The 17,409-nt window shown below is 44.4% G+C and overlaps 1 protein-coding gene across 4 annotated transcripts in view; it reads left to right on the forward strand.

Moving 5' to 3' along the window:
- The window catches only part of LOC144692594 (KN motif and ankyrin repeat domain-containing protein 4-like), a 121,442-nt gene that overhangs the window by 45,402 nt on the left and 58,631 nt on the right, over positions 1-17,409 (forward strand). Inside the window, exon 1 of one of the 4 annotated variants that reach the window (XM_078561609.1) lies at positions 2,358-2,421. The exons of the other annotated variants lie outside the window; for them this stretch is intronic. The gene's annotated coding sequence lies outside the window, so the exon portion shown is untranslated. Of the gene's footprint in view, positions 1-2,357; positions 2,422-17,409 lie in introns of those variants that run through there. 4 annotated transcript variants of the gene reach the window in all.

Here is a 17,409-nt window from a genome sequence, read left to right on the forward strand (position 1 = left end):
AGAGGGCAGGTTGTGGAGAGATAAGGATTGGGCAATTGGAATTGCCACTCATTAGGAAGCTAACCTGTTATCTTTCTCTAGACTTTAATCACATCTCCTCCCATGCCCTCTCCAAGCTCATCATGCCCATGAGTCCAACCTCTCTCGACCCTATTACCACTGAACTGTTATCCAACTTCCCTTCTTGGCCCCTACCATAGCTGAGGTTGTTTCTTCTCCCCAAATACTGCTCGCTCCTCTTTAAATCTGGCATCATCACCCCTCTCCTCAAAAATCTCACCCTTGACTCCACCATCCTTGCAAACAACCACCCCATGTCCAACCTTCTTTTCCTCTCCAAAGTTCTTAAACATGTTGTCACCTCCTAAATCGCTGCCCATTTTTCTCATGGTTCCATATTTGAATTCCTCCAGTCAGGTTTCCATGATACTCACCCAACCCAATCGGAGATGATCAAGAGGCCGGAATTAGAGAAGCACAGATACCTCGGAGGGCTACAGGGCTGAAGGAAGTTACAGAGATAGGGAGGGGGGCAAGGCCACGGAGTGATTTAAAAACAAGGTGAGAATTTTAAAATTGAATTGCTACTGGACCTGGAGCCAATGTAGGTCAGCAAATATAGAAATGATGGCTGAACATGTCTTAGTACAAGTGAGAATAAGGGCAACAGAGTTTTGAATGAGCTCAAGGAATATTGAATCCCAAAACCTCTGCCCTGTGAACTGCAATGTGGATGACCCAACTGAATCTGTAGCTGGTTTTTCCCTCTTGAACTGTAGGCTGAATACAGAGGACAACGATTGTAAAATATTTTAAGGTTATTGTAATAGCTCAATGTATCTCAGTCCCAGTCATGTATGATACAGGTCATGTCTACAATTTTCTGTTATAGTGTCTGGATGAGGCACTGGGTTAAGGCCAAGCATTTCACTGGAACAAATCATAGTCCACTTGTATTCTTACCCTTGTTATAATGCAGAAGAATGTAGAAGAGCAGAAATAGCAGTGTATCATTGCAGAATGATGCATCGCATCTTTCACGAATACCTTTGGAACATATGTAATGTTTTTCATATACATAATTTTGATGGATTTTTTTGCTGTTCAAATCTTATGGGTCTCAATTTTTCAGGGCATCATGGTCCCTGCCCCTGGCTAAAAATTCGGTGGGGAGTCCACCCATGATCCCGATGGCCGCCCCACAGCAATTTACCATTGGGAGCACAGTTCATTGCTTTAAGGCAAGACTTCCACCACTTTCTCAGGAGGAATCCCACCTTACAGAGTTGCCAGCCAATCAGATGGCCGACAGCTCTGTAGTCCCAGCAGCGCCAGTTAGGAGCAATGGCCACTGCTGGGACTACAGACAGTCCTACCCTGCCAAGGAGCCCAGGTAAGTTCAGGGTCAGGAGTCTCAGCATGGGAGGTGAAGGGCTCAGTTCAAAAGATCGAGGGGGAGGGATGGATGATCCTAGGGCCAGCCCTCCGATGCGCAAAGGGACATTAATTAGCCACTTAAAGGCTTCAACAGACCAAGGCCTGATGCCTCCCCCACGCCCCCCTGTAAAATTTCAGACCACTCAGGGAAGGTCAGGCAGGCAGTGAGAAGGCCACATGCTCGATTTTACGTTCCACCCACCTTCAAGCCCACTGGTGGGAGAACGTTAAACCCAGCCCATGATATCATTATTGGGGATTGGAGCATTTCTCCATGACAGGTGTTCAACATTTACATCAAGAACTACCAGGTCAGTTTAGAGTTGCTGTTCACCAATGTTTCAGCTGGACATCTTGTTTCTTTAGTAGTGAGTGACCTTATTTTAATTTTTTAAAAAACAATGGAGCAGCAAAAGTGTGTTTTACAGGTCTCACACACAGAAGCCAACTTGTCCTATTTCACTTGGAGACAATACATTTCAAAAGAAATATGGGCTCATTAAGTTTTTTTCTGGGTCTCTTTAATTTAAATCTCAACATATGCGAAGGAAGAGATTTGAAGCATAGACCTTCCCTTCCAATTTGTGTTCTCTAATGCCCTTCCCATCTCAGTTGCCACCCAAGAGATTTGCCAACCTTGCAGATTGTCCTGGAGTCTTATATTGTTTACTTATATTATTTGCTGTGCTATGATATGATTAACAATCAAACTGAAAGTGTGACTTTTGTTTGCATATCCAATAGCAACATAATTGGACAACAGGAGAATTCTTTCCCCATTGATTTTGATGGGAGAGGGTGCATTGTTTCCTGTTCATCACTGATTCCAATGGTAGGCATACATTTACCTTCCTCCACTGCCAGTGATGACCAATCAGATTGCGCAGCAGGAGTTCTATGGTTGGTGCTGATGGAGAGAGTCAAACCCTGGCCAATTAGACATCACAAAGGTGGAAGTATCTGTGATGTGGGAGGAATTTAGAAGTATGTATCTATTGAATTCAAGAAAAAAATTAAAAATATTCTGTCAAAGAATTTAATTGAAAAATAAAGATTTTAAAAACAAGAAAAAGCTGTCATTAAAGAATTTCTAATTCAGCATCCAACCAGGTCATAGCTTCATAGCTTCATACTTATTGAAAGTGTTGCAATAAATCACATTAATATGATTTTAAAAATTTATTCATGGGATGTGAGCATCGCTGGCTGGGCCAGCATTTAATGCCCGTCCCTAATTACCCTTGAGAAGGCGGTGGTGAGGTGCCCTCTTGACAGTAGATTTATGTGATCAGTTAGCACTCTTACCTTTGCTAATTACCTGATCATCCAGGAGATAACATGATGCAATCTCCAACCAGAATTAGCATCCTTTCCTCCCAGCCCAACTCCAGTTGCATAGGACTGTATCCCTAATTCATTGCTATCCTCTTGACCCCATTCCCACTCTATTCTACACCTCCTTGAATCATTCCCTCACTTTATCTCTCCTTGCAGGTACCGTGCTCTAAGATGGCATTGGAGCCCATAGATTTCCATGTGGTGGACCATAGTTATACTTGGCAAGCTACTGCAGTGGTTTGCTATTGTCTTCTGCAAGCTCTGGTTAAGCAGTGGACTCCCATGCTCTTATTGTCTGCCATAGGTGCATTGGATGGATTTTCAGGTTGATAATCAACCTGTGTGGCCATCAAGTCCCGGAGTGAGACTAGCACCTGGAGCTCCTGGCTCAGAAACAGGGATGCTACCTATTGCACCACAAGACCTCCCCTTGAATCATTACAGCTGAGAATCTGGAGTAAGAAGAGGAAAACCCAATTTTGAAAAGACGTGGAATTTTGCACTTGGAAAGAAAGAAATCTGGCTATAGCTAAAGACTCAAAATCACCACTGAAATTAGTGCAGAATAGGAATCTATGCACTCACCTCCAAAGTGAATGGGTAATGAATTCCCTTGTTCAGCTATGTTAGTTAAATGAACAAAATACATATTTTCAGTTTGCATGTACATAGGAACACAGTAGTTAGGAGCAGGAGTAGCCATTTGGTCCTTTGAACCTGCTGCGTTATATGGCTGATCTGATTGTGGTCTCTGTTGCAGGGTGTTGGATACCATTCAGCAGGTCTTAATGAACTATTTTAGTCTTAAGTAGGTTAGCTGTATGTATTTATTAACTACAAGAACTATGTACATTTATACAGTAAAGGGTTCAAGCTGGGAACTGTCTCCATGCTTGCTTGTGCACACTGCTTTGTCCAACACTAGACTGACACCTAGGTGTGGTCATGTTTTCTCTTAGATAATCATGTGGGCAATACTGTGCTTAGTCCCATTTTAACTCTGTATGTGCCAGATCATTATAATACACCTACCCCCAAGTTTTTATCCAATATATTTCAAGTTATTCTAGTTTACTCCTTATATTTAAATTATTACTACTACCCCATCTCCCCCCTTCAAGTCTCTGAGTTCATCGATTCAGGCTGTCTGGAAGCCTTATAACCCTTCTATATCTCATTCACACTACTGTCAGAGGAGTGGTAGGCTCTGTTGTTGCAGGTAAACTCTGTTGTTTTGGAGGTTGCTCTGGCATCTATGTATCTTTTCATCCTCTTTTTCAATTTCTTGGTATTGAACCGCTCTTTGTCGATTCAGTAGTTGTAGTGAAAGGTGGCTGCTGTTCCATCCCATTTCTCGTGGGCTAAGACGAACATTGTGCTCATCTCCATGTTGTTTTTTTCTATTCTTCCTTCGTCATGTGGGTCATTGAGCTGTCCTGTGTGACAGAAGATGGCCACTCCTTTTATAAGGATGCGTTTTTTTTTAGTAAACTCACCTTTGCGTTTGGCTGTGTGGCGTTCAGCAATGGACAGTTGCTACTTGGTTCCAGCAGCATCTCTGGCATTGTCTTGCTGGCTGGGGATTGCAGCATTGATCGGTGGTTACAGAACCATCAACAGTCATTGGAGCCGGAGGCTGAAGCTCTCCTGGTTGTTGATTGCCCTCTTGTCTATCCTCCACTGGGGGCATCATGGTACCCATCTGAGTGGTTGGCTGCTCTGACCAATGAGGGCTTTCTGGAACCTGTAATGAATAAATGTGCCCAGTAGCCAGGAGACAGAATAGTCACTCAGGGATAGAATAGTGTAGGAGTGGCGGATAATGCACTGTCACAATGCTACAGGCAAAGGAAGAGCTAGCCCTTGAGAACGCTATCCAGATTGTTTGGCAGCTGAACTCCATGTGCAGCACAGGTCCAGTTTAAGAGGAGAAGGTAAACTGTTTGATAATAGAAGGCAGCAAAGAGAGAAGACAGTTCAGAGCTGAAGTCTCAGTCAGAATACTCTTTCTTGTTGGAGCTCTCAGAAACTTGCAGTTCCATATAATTTACGACAGTGGTTGGCATGGCATCTTCTGCCATTTTGAGGAGATTCAGGCTACACAGGCATCTCTGCTCAAGAGAGAAAAAGACTGGTTATAGATGATGTACATCAGCTCGAAGATTACCTTAGTGTATCAAGAATCAGGCCGATGACCAGAAGTCAGATTCCTCCAGACACATAGAGCGGAGTGTATGTTGTTCAAAGCCAGAGGTCTCTCAGCCATGGTTCTTTGTCCAATAGGACCGTAACACTGGCTCCCGTGTCCAATTTCAAGTTTGTGAGATAGCTGTTAACTAAAGTGTGCACATTCCAATACGAAAATCCTGGAAATTTGACATCACCCAGATGCACTAAACGTGGGTAGAAGAGCATTCCTTAAAGCCAAAGTTTCAGAAAGAATTTGGCGAGCTCTATTCTGAAACTATTTTCAATCAGGGAGACGTGGTATACTATGAAAGAGAATGACTTAATGAGTGGAAAGGCCTGGGAAAGATTATAGGTAACGATGGTAAAACAGTGATTTTACAACATGGGAACCAGACTATTCGGGTACACTCATTGAGGTTAGTTGGCACGGATTACAAATTTGCAGGTCCGGAAAGGGTTGAAGGAAGTGATGACGAGCTATGTACTTCTCATACCCATATGTTGCATGATTGTGAGGACCAGGTAGCTGAAGTTGACGGGGTATCTGAAGATGAACGCAATAATTCGGATGAACAAGATGAGGCGATTTGTCCCAGAGCACAACTACCAAAAGCTGGCACTAAAGTTACATACTTGCCAGAAGGGACCAGTCAATGGTGGGATGTGACGATTGTAGGTAGAGCAAGGAAGGCCACTGGAAAATATAAACTCTGGTTAAACATATGAGATAAAGGACAGGAGGTTAGGCCTATGGATTGGGAACATGAAGCACAAAAATGGAAGGCACGGAAATGTAGTATCAGTTCAGACAGTGGGTCTGGGAGTGATCGTGCCCATAGGAAGAGATCGCAAACTGTGGAAAGAATATCTATAACTGGGAGAGGGAAATCAAGCAGTAACAGCCTGGAGCATGATAGAGGGTAGGATAGAGGGCACAGCTTAACAAGGTCAAGGCAGACTGATAACGCTACAAGGAGCAGAAGCCCATGTGATCGAGAAGTCTTGGTAGCTTTAAACAAATTAGACAATAAATTAATAAAGGATGCCAAATGGCAAGAACTACATAGTTGGAATGAGTTTAGGGTATACAGACGTGCCAAATAGCGGACAACCAGCTCTATCTCACAGATGGACATGCACGGAAAAGGTGCTTCCTGATGGGACTTACAAAGCTAAAGCCAGGCTAGTGACGCGAGGGTTTGAAGAAAAATTGGGTGACCGGGATATGAGAGTAGATTTACCTATGGCAGGGAAAGTTATTCTGAATATCTTTTTGGCTCTATTCGCTACAAATGCTTGGGAATGTAAGTCCATTGATATTAAAGCTGCTTTTTTGCAGGGACACCAACTTCAAAGGGAAATATTTCTCCGTCCACCGAAAGAGGCACCAAATGCAGAAGGGGCTCTCTGGAAGCTAAATAAATGCATATACAGTTTAAATGATGCCTCCAGAGTTTGGTATTTCTCAGTGAGGTCAGTTTTGTTAAAGTTGGGCTGTCTTCAGTTGGAAGCAGACTCAGCAATGTTTTATTGGCACCATGGAGGGAAATTTGCAGGCATCCTTATGATGCATATAGACGATTTTTTGTGGGGAGAAGGTAGCGAATTTGAAACAGTTGTCATTAATGGGCTCAAAATGGAGTTCAAAATTGGAAGTCAGGCTTCTGCATTTAAATACATTGGACTGGAAATTAGGCAGAGCAGATCACACATCATTTTACATCAGCAATCCTACTTAGAGAATGTCAATCCCATTGCGATTGGTCGTGGTAGGGCTTCCCGGAAAGATCCAATGGCTTCTGAAATGGAAAAAGAGAAACTCAGAAGTGTAATTGGGCACCTCAACTGGCTAGGTAAACAAACAAGGCCAGACATCAGTTTTGACGCTTTGGAATTGAGCACTAAAATGAATGACCTCAAAGCCGAAGAAATCATTTGAGCAAACAAAGCATTGACAAAATTAAAAATGGAGCAGCGTGTTTTGAAATTCCCATCTCTGGGTGATCTTATAAAAATGAAACTGTGTTTAGTGATGCGTCTTATGCAAACCTGTAATGGATTTTCGAGTGCAGGAGGATTTATAATATTTCTCATGGGGGAGAAAGGTAAATGCTGCCCCTTGACATGGGAATCTAAACAGATATGAAGAGTTTTAAAAAGTACAAGACTCTCACCCTTGTTGAAGCGGTAGATATGGTATTCTATGGGTAGCATTTTCCACACCCTCCCGCCACCGGGATCTTCCAGTCCTGCTGCAAGTAAATGGACTTCTGGCTGGGGTGCCACCTCGGCCGCGGCGGGTCTCACCCACAACGGGGCTGGAAAACCTGAGCCTTTATATCAGATACTGGCAGAAATTTTGAATGGAAAAGGGTATTCAGGAATGGTACCTATTGTCTTAGGCAATAAGTCACTTTGGGAAAATGTTCACTCTACAAAGTGCGTTAACGAAAAGAGATTGCAGATTGACATTGCAAGCTTAAAACATGTGCTAGAGAATAAGGAGATTGGCAAGATCAAATGGATTGATAACAGCTATCAATTGTCCAACTGCTCCACAGAAAGAGGAGCGAGTTCCAAAAAGCTATTGGAGATCCTCAAAGAAGGATGTCTATTCCTTTGGGAAGGCAAAAAGGAATATTCTTTTATGTGGACATTATATTTCTATACATGTGTTTTATTAAGAAGGGGGAGTAAGATGGATTAATTGAATGAAAAATATATATTGATGTTTGTGTTATGGAAGAGAACGTCCCCCATCTTTTTTTTGTGATTATATAAACTTAAGGGTTATTTTCTTCTTAAGAAGGGAATCTGTTGGGGAAGGAAACAGTTAACTCACAAAGAGCTCAATTGCTAATTATCAGTTAACAACCTAAGTACCCATTTGGATGTATAAAAGGGATGATGGGTGAGACAGGTTCTCTCTGTAGAGAGTTCTATGCACCAGAAATGAAACTCTCTATCTGAAGGAGTCTGTCTTGGTGTCGGTCTTTATTGCCAAACAGTTCTTGGAGCTTAACATCTATAGCTTGGCATCCAGCTCATTAACTCTGAGCTGAGATTCCTCAAGCTGCAGACATTTATGCCAGTGTAGTTTCTGTGGATCATATGGTGTCCACCAGCTCCAGCTGCAACACATCACCTGCCCTGCCATCCTTAATGTATTTTAATTGACTAATTAATTATTTTCTTAATTATATAAATAAACAATTATATATTGTATTATATAAATTATATAAATAAACAATATAAAACAAATTATATATTGCTGTGTACAGTCTAAATAGATTGAGAACGTTTAAAACACGCTGAGTAACTTGCGTAAGTATTATCAGAATTTCACATTCCGCTAATAGTTTGTGTTAGTGGATTGTATCAGTAGTTGGAAAACATTCCCTTGTGTGGGTTTATAGATTAACAGAATTAGGAGTTGGATGACAGACTGAAGTTTGCTATCTAATGGCTCTAGGTACCAAACAAAGATTGTAAAGTGTAACTCTTTGTATATAAAGAACTCAAGCTTCAGTACTTATTAAATGTGCCATTTATATAGAAAAAAATACTGTAGTTGCTGCAGTACAGAAAGTGGCAGAAGATATGAAGAGAAAAGTGAACAAAATAACTGGAGTGCTGTGTTCGGCTGCAGTAGAGAGCTTCAGCTGGAGATTGGTGACTGAGGGAGTTTAAGGGTTAAATTAAGGATTAAATTCTATCTAAAGTCCAGTCTTTCTTCAATTTAGCAATGGACTGAAAGTTGCTGTTAGTGTTGGAAGAAGGTGAGTTTCAGACCGGAGAGTGGTATAATAGGGAGTGAAAAACAGTGGCCAAGATCGGAGAGGAGAGGTGTACCTTCAGGACCTTCAGACGGTGAAGTTCGAAGTGACGTCACGATTGAAAAAGTGATGTGACACGGGGAGGCAGCTGATTGGTAAGTAGGATCAGGTGAGTACTTCTACTTCTACTTTTTCTACTAATTAAACTGCTGTAGTCCATTAGTTTAAACAAAATAGGGTGAGGACTTTGGACTGTAGTGGGAGTGTTTGGAGTGAAATAAGTCCCCGAGTAGTTAGTATTCTTTAAAGGGAGTAACTAACGAGCTTAATCTAAAGGGAAGTCATGGCAGCAGAGCTCACACCCATGATATGCTCCCCCTGCGCTATGTGGGAAGTCATGGACACTTCCAGTGGCCCTGGTGACCATGTGTGCAGGAAGTTTGTCCAGCTACAGCTACTGGCTAACCACATTTTGGAGCTGGAGCTGTGGGTGGATTCACTGTGGAGCATCCATGATGCTGAGATTGTCATGGACAGCCCGTTCAGTGAGGTGGTCACACCTCAGGTAAAGACTGAACAGGCAGACAGGGGATGGGTGACCACTAGGCAGAGTAGAGGAAGGCAGGTAGTGCAGGAGTCCCCAATGGCCATCCCCCTATCTAACAGATATACCGTTTTGGATACCGTTGGGGGAGATGACTTCTCAGGGGAAAGCAGCAGGAGCCAAGTGCATGGTACCACGGGTGGCTGTGCTGCACAAGGAGGGAGGAAGAAGAATGGTAGGGCTATAGTGATAGGGGATTCAATAGTAAGGGGAACAGACAGGCATTTCTACCATAAAAGAGACTCTGGAATGGTATGCTGCCTCCCTGGTGCCAGGGTCAAGGGTGTCTCTGAGAGGCTGCAGGGCATTCTGAAGGGGGAGGGTGAACAGCCAGTGGTCTTGGTACACATTGGTACCAGGAACATAGGTAAAAAAATGGATGAGATCCTACAAGCTGAATATAGGGAATTAGGGTGTAAATTAAAAAGTAGAACCTCAAAGGTAGTAATCTCAGGATTACCAGCAATGCCACGTGCTAGTGAGAGTAGAAATAGCAGGATATATTGGATGAATATGTGGCTGAAGAAATAGTGTAGAGGGGAGAGATTCAGATTCCTAGGACATTGGGACCAGTTCTGGGGAAGTTGGGACCAGTACAAACAGGACGGGTTGCATCTGGACAGGACCGGGACCGATGTCCCCAGGGGTGTTTGCTAGTGCAGTTGGGGAGGGTTTAAACTACAATGGCAAGAGGATAAGAACCTGAGCAGGGAGACAGAGGAGGGGGAAACAAGGATAAAAATTAAAGACAGAAAAGTAAGAAGCAAAAGTGGAAGGCAAAGGGCAAAAAACAAATGGGGTCATAGTGCAAAATAAAGCTAAGATGACTAACAGAGTTAAAAAGACAAGTCTAAAAAGCATTGTATCTTAATGCGCACAGCATTTCCAATAAGGTAGATGAATTAACAGTGCAAGTAGATATAAACGGTTATGATATAGTTGCAATTATGGACATATGGCTGCAGGGTGACCAAGGATGGGAACTGAACATCCAGGGGTATTCAATATTTAGAAAGGACAGACAAATAGGGAAAGGAGGTGGGGTAGCATTGTTAGTAAAGGAGGAAATCAATTCAATAGTGAGGAAGGATATTGGCTCAGAAAATCATGATGCGGAATCTGTTTGGGTGGAGATAAGAAATGCCAAGGTGCAGAAAACATTGGTGGGGGTTGTCTGTAGGCCCCCAAATAGTAATGGAGATGTAAGGGAAGGCATTAAGTAGGAAATTAGAGACGCATGGAATTAGGGTACAGCTATAATCATGGGTGACTTTAATCTACATATAGATTAGACAAACCAAACTAGCAATAATACTGTGGAGGAGGATTTCCTGGAGTATGTATGTGATGGTTTTTTAGACCAATATGTTGAGGAACCAACTAGAGAGCAGGCTATTCTATACTGGATATTGTGCAATGAGAAAGGATTAATTAACAATCTTGTTGTTCCCTTGGGGAAAAGTGACCCTAAAGTGATAGAATTGTTCATTAAAATGGAGAGTGAAGAAGTTGAATCTGAAATTAGGGTCCTGAATCTAAATAAAGGGAGCTACAAGAGTATGAGGCGCAAGTTGGCAATGATGGATTGGGGAACCTTACTAAAAGAGTTGACGGTGGATAGGCAATGGCTAATATTTAAGGAATGTATGCAGGAATTACAACAATTATTCATTTCTGTCTGGCACAAAAATAAAACAAAAATAAAAGGTAGCTCAACCATGGATCACAAAAGAAATTAGGGATAGTATTAGATCCAAAGAGGGGATATAAAAAATTGCCAGAAAAAGCAGCAAGCCTGAGGATTGGGAGCAGTTTAGAATTCAGCAAAAGTGGACAAAAAGATTGATCGAGAAGGGGAAAATGGAGTATGAGAGTAAACTTGTAGGGAACATAAAAACTGACTGTAAAAGCTCCTATAAATATGTGAAGAGATAAAGATTAGCAAAGACAAATGTAGGTCCCTTACAGTTAGAAATGGGGGGAATTATAATGGGGAACAAAGAAATGGCAGAAGAATTAAGCACATATTTTGGTTCTGCCTTCAGAAAAGAGGACGCAAATAATTTCCCAGAAATGTTAGAGAACCAAGGGTCCAGTGAAAGGGAGGAATTGAAGAAAATAAGGATTAGTAAAAAAAATGGTGCTAGAGAAATTAAAGGGGTTAAAGGCTGAAAAATCCCCAGGGCCTGATAATCTACATCCCAGAGTTCTAAAGGAAGTGGCCCTGGAAATATTGGATGCATTGGTGGTCATCTTCCAAAAGTCTATAGACTCTGGAGCAGTTCCTACAGATTGGAGGATGGCAAATGTAACCCCACTATTTAAAAAAGGAGGGAGAGAAAAAACAGAGAATTACAGACCAGTTAGCCTAACATCAGTAGTGGGGAAAATGCTAGAGTCTATTATGAAAGACGTGGTAATAGAACACTTGGAAGGCACTTGGAAAGGATTAGGCAAAGTCAGTGGGTGGGGTTGTGAGCTGTGAGGAGGACGCAAGGAGGCTTCAGGGCAATTTAGACAAGTTTGTGTGTGTGGGCAAACACATGGCAGATGCAGTGTAACGTGGATAAATGTGAAGTTATATGCTTTGGTGTGAAGAACAGAAAGACAGTATTATTTAAATGGTGATATATTGGGAAATGTAGATGTACAAAGGGATCTGGGTGTCCTTGTACACCAGTCACTGGAAGTAAACAGGCAGGTCAGCAAGCAATTAGGAAGGCAAATGGTATGTTGCCCTTCATTGCAAGAGGATTTGAGTTCAGAAGTAAGGATGTCTTACTGAAGTTATACAAGGCCTTGGTGAGACCACACCTGGAGTACTGCATGCAGTTTTGGTCTCCCTACCTAAGAAAGGATATACTTGCCATAGAGGGAGTGCAGCAAAGGTTCACTAGGCTGATACTGGTGATGGTAGGACTGTCATATAAGGAGAGATTGGTTCAACAGGGCCTGTTTCACTAGAGGGGATCCGATTGAAACATATAAAATTCTAACAGGGCTAGACAGACTAGATGCAGGGAGGATGTTTCCCCTGGTTGGGGAGCCTAGAACCAGGGGCCACAGTCTTAGGATACAGGGCAGGCCATTTAGAACTGAGCTGAGGAAAAATTTCTTCACTCAGAGGGTGGTCAACTTGTGGAATTCTCTACCACAGAGGGGTGTGGAGGACAGTCCACTGAGTATATTCAAGAAATAAATTGATAAGTTTTTTGGATATTAGGGGCATCAAGAGGTATGGAGAGAAAGCAGGAATATGGCGTTGAGATAGAGGATCAGCCATGATCATATTGAATGGCGGAGCAGGCTCGAAGGGCCAAATGGCCTACTCCTGCTCCTAGTTTCTATGTTTCTATGTTTCTAAATATAAATGAACTCCATGCCTGAGTCCCACTTCTTATTCAAAGACTTGTACTTTTTTGGGTTGGGAAAATGGTAGCAATCTTAAGTCAGTTATATTATTGATAATAACAGAGTAAAGCTCTCTCCTTTCTGCCTGAATAATCCAGTTCAGCAGAGCACCCTTCTTTACCAGCATGTTATTTTCCACCAGATGCCCCTGTGGCTGGCTGAGATTATTGAATTATGTATGGTTTTATGCATTGATCCCATTGCAACTAACAACTGAAGTCAGTCTGCTCACGTTGGGTTCCAAAGACATAAATAACAAAATGAATATGGGAAACTACCATTTCACTAGCCTGGGCTCAATTCAAACAAAGCTTTCAGAATGAAGGTAAACTTTTGAATGTTTATACTGATTACCAGGTGTAAAGATGGGATAGAAAAAATGTCTCCTCACTACTGCAAACTGGAGTCACCAGGAATTAAAGACTGTAGAGCACTGTTGAATGCAACCCAGGGAACAAATCAAAGGGGCAACAACAATTTTAAAAATAATAAGCTTTAATGGAGAAGACCTAACATTTTCTGGCATGTTTTGTGGATATCTGACACATAAATGCCACAAATTGTCATCCTTCCATGTATGAGAATGCCAAGTCTCTCAGTGAGATATTGGTGAAGCACAACTTCTGGAGGAGCAGAGCAACTCTAGAAACAAACTTCCTGATTTTGGTGTTTAACTGTTTTTGTGCGATCACTAGAAGTTGCTGTCTGATTTACTCTTTGATAACAGGTTATAACAGTGAGCATTGATAGCCTCATGATTATTTCTATTGTAAAATCTGGGCTACTGATGTAAATCACATAATCAGGAACACCCACTCATGACATACGATCGTGGTACACAAATTCCCTGGCTTTCTTTCCGAACAATCAAAAAATGGTTAGCCAAACACCCAGTTGTTAAGATGGTGCTTTTATATCTTCCATTACACATATTGACCATCCATAATTAAAAAACCCTGCATGTTACACACTGCCCCACCTCCATCCAGCAAGCTTGGTGTATGCTCATAACCACAAGGTCAGTGATTACTGATGGAGTTGGTCAACAGTTAATAGCTGTTTGACCCCACCAATTGTACAAGGAATTTGTTACACAGAGTCACTGTTTATGTCCATGACCAAAGGTGAACACTCTGATCAAGTGGAAGGAACTGCTAAACAACACTGTATTTAATTTCCAGTTAATTATTTACTTCCAGTGGCAGGTTTGACAAGAAATAAGATAAGTTCAACACCCCCTCAGCACTCCTGCCCTCAAAAGGTTTCTGACCCTGTGATGGGGACTTTTCCATCGGTGCCAGCAGACCCAAGTGGCCTTTCTTCTGGTGAATCTAGAAAATGAGCGAGCACAGAATATTTGACAGTAGGGGGCGTTGCAGCTTCACTTGATCCTGACTTTGTCACTCTGTGCACTTTGCAACATAGTTCATCAGAAAGTGACTCTTAGTATAAGAGGTTGATTATTTAGGGACTTTGAGGAGAAATTTCTTCACTCAGAGGGTTGTCAATCTTTGGAATTGTTGATCCCAGAGGGTTGTGGGCACTCCATCTTTAAATATATTTAAGGCTGAGACAGGTTTTTGGTGTCTCAGATCAAGGGATAAGGAGAGTGGTCAGGAAAGTGGAGTTGAGACAGAAGATCAACCATGGTCATATTGAATAGCGGAGCAGGCTCGAGAAGCCGTATGGTCTACTCCTGCTCCTTTTGGAGTGTGAATTAATTCTTCAGGTATGTTTAAAAAATCTCTGATGTTTACATGTAATTGGGCATTGCAGATGAACAGAGCTCCGTTACTTAAATTGGTTCACAATGGCTTCCTTCTCTATCCATGTATCTCTGCCAACAATTCCTCACTGTCAATAGAGCTGAAGGTCAAAGGTTAGGGTAGGACCAAGGTTGCAAAGAGCAGGAGAGAAGATGAGAAGAAACAAAATGTAGGAGTTTGGAGTCTCAGTTTTAAAAGTCTGTGAATTAGGGATGAAACAGAAGACTGAAATAGGTAAGAAGCTGCACAGTTTTGAGCATAGTTTTATCAATAAAAAAAGAACTTGTGACTGCAATAAACAAAGACATTGGATAATTTACACACAATAGGGAAAAATGTATGTCCCCTGCCGGGTGTGTTTGCAGGCTGGAGGGCCTGTAAAATTCACTAGATGGCCTTTGAATTCCCTACTCAACTTGTCAGAGGCTTTATGGGGGTGGTGAGGCCTTGCCCCAATTCAAACCCTTAAGTGCCCAATTATTGGCCACTTAAAGGGCCTATCCTGCCCAGCTACACTTTTGAGACCAGCAAGAGGAAGTCAGAGATGGGCACGAAGCCTACCAGCTCGGCCTGCCTGGGACTTACTGTTGCCATGGAATCCTGGCACTTAGGATCTGGGGACTGCCTGTGGTCCCAGTGGCCACTGGTCCCAGTGACACTGCTGGGATGAGAGATCAACGGCAGAACTTTCTGCCTGTCGGGCAGGTGGTGCAGGAGTGGGCACAGACACAATCGCCGCCTGTGATCGGGTCCGCACCACCATTTTACGCGGGTGGGCCAATTAAGGCCTGCCCAGCGTGAATCGCTGCTCCTGAGGACAGTGGGAGTGGGCGATGGGTCTGCAATGACCACCAGGTCCAATGGTGACCCCTCGGCCTGTTTTAAGAAGTTGCTGCAGCCTTTCAAACGCTATGAATCACGGCCAGTGGAAGGGCTCCCCAGAGCGCTGCTGGTGAGCAGGCCAGGCAGGAGGGGAGGGCAGGGGGGCACTGTGCCCCTCGTTTTTCTGATGATTGCCTTGCTGCCCTCCTCGAGTAGGTGGCAGCACGGTGGGAGGTGCTGGTACCCCAGGGTGGGAGGAGGAGGCCCCCCCCACATAACCAAACGTGCCTGGGAGGAGGTGTCGGAGGTGGTGAGCTCCCGTGACGTGGTGCGGCGCACCTGGATCCAGTGCCGCAAGCGCTTCAATGACCTGTTGCACTCAGGGAGGGTGAGAGCAATGTTGGCATTGGTCACTTAAACCAGCAGGTTGGCTTTTCCCCCTGGTGCCCCCCCACCCCAAGTCTGAGCATAGCGACTTCATTGAATCATTGACAACAAATGTCCTTCGCTGGGTGGGCCAACAGATATTGCCCATGCCGAGGTCACCCTGAGAGGGTGGTGAAGAGATGGGTTCTGCCCCCGCAGCATGTGGTACACTGAGGCCCACATGACTGTTTTGGGGGCAACCTGGAGGAGCTGCACCTCGGCGCAGTGCTGGAACTCCAGGACATGTCAAATTCAGGGTGATGACAGGCTGGGAGGGGAGCTGCAAGGCAGTGTGGCACCGATCCATCTGCTGCCCTCTGCGCTCCACGTGCTTGCACCTCCTTGCTATGGAAGGTTAGACCATGTGGTGCCTGATGTGCTGGAGGCAGCATTTGGCCAAGGGGTTGGAGAGTGGGGGTGGAGAAAGGCCCGGCATCTTTGTGTGAGTGTTCGGCAGCAGTGGGGTGAGGAGACACTGGAGCCCTGCAATGTCCCACTCTGGCTGGGATGGGCTGTCCGCAAAGAGAGTCCAGGTACAAGTAGCACTAATCAATGCTCTTCTCTGCTTTCCAGGAGATGAATGCACATAATGCCGCCGAGCGGGTGAGGACTGGCGGAGGGCCGGCCCAGTTAGCAATTCTCAGCCACTTTGAGCAGGATGCCCTAGATTTGGAGAGGCGCCATGCGCCCAGGTCCACCGGTGTCGGTGAGGCTGAGGTGCCACGGGCAGGTATGTTTGCCCAACATTGAGGTCACCATTGTTCTCCCAACAGCCATGGCAGTGCCGAATGTTCAGTGATTGAAGTTTGCAACCATTGCTTATGGAAGGATGAGCGGATAATGATCCGGGGGACAGGGATGCAGATTGACATTGTCTCCATGTTAACTGACCCAATGTCCTTGTTCTTCCTTTCAGCATCAGTGGAGCAGGGCCAGGAGGAGTAACAGATGCCCCCTCTCACACCTGAGGGCCCTGAAGTCACAGTCTCACCAGCGTCACACCATCTCTGCCAGGCAGGCACCAGCGCAGCTACTAACACCTCGGTGGGAATTAGAACATTGGCTAGTGTCCTGGGGCACAGCGGTGAGGGCACTTCACAGTCACTGGAGAAGCTGGCAGAGACAGAGAGTGCCCATGGTGCCAGCAGTCAGAGGACTGCAGGGGACCAGGCACATGCTCAGTTGGTGCCTGATGATGTGCCTCTGGAGTCGTCCGCGATGCAGCAAATGCAGCAAATGCGGCCGGGTGTGCCGGAGCATCTGGGGGAGATACATGAGACTATGCTTGGCTTGGTGTCCGTGGTGAGGAGTCTACGCGGACTATGGTTCAAGCAATGAGCCTTATGTCTGAGTGCCATGCGTCCTCCATGGAGAGAGTGGCGACTCTCGTGGAGAGGCTCCATCAGGAGAACAATCAGGGCTTCCTGGGGATGCGCTCTGACCAGCAAGCCCTCACATCGGCATTGACCTCAGCTGGTCAGTGCCCGTGTGGGAGATGGTCTGGGAACCAAGTTTCCCAGCTCAGTGCCCATCCATCCACAGTAACCAGGGAGGTCCGAAGCAACCTTACATCGGCGCAGCAGCTGCCTGTTGTCTCTGCGGGCTCCTCTCAGGGCTCTGTGGATGAGGGCGGCAGCTC

This window comes from Cetorhinus maximus, chromosome 17, assembly GCF_964194155.1.
Source record: "Cetorhinus maximus chromosome 17, sCetMax3.hap1.1, whole genome shotgun sequence".
Lineage (NCBI taxonomy): Eukaryota > Metazoa > Chordata > Chondrichthyes > Lamniformes > Cetorhinidae > Cetorhinus > Cetorhinus maximus.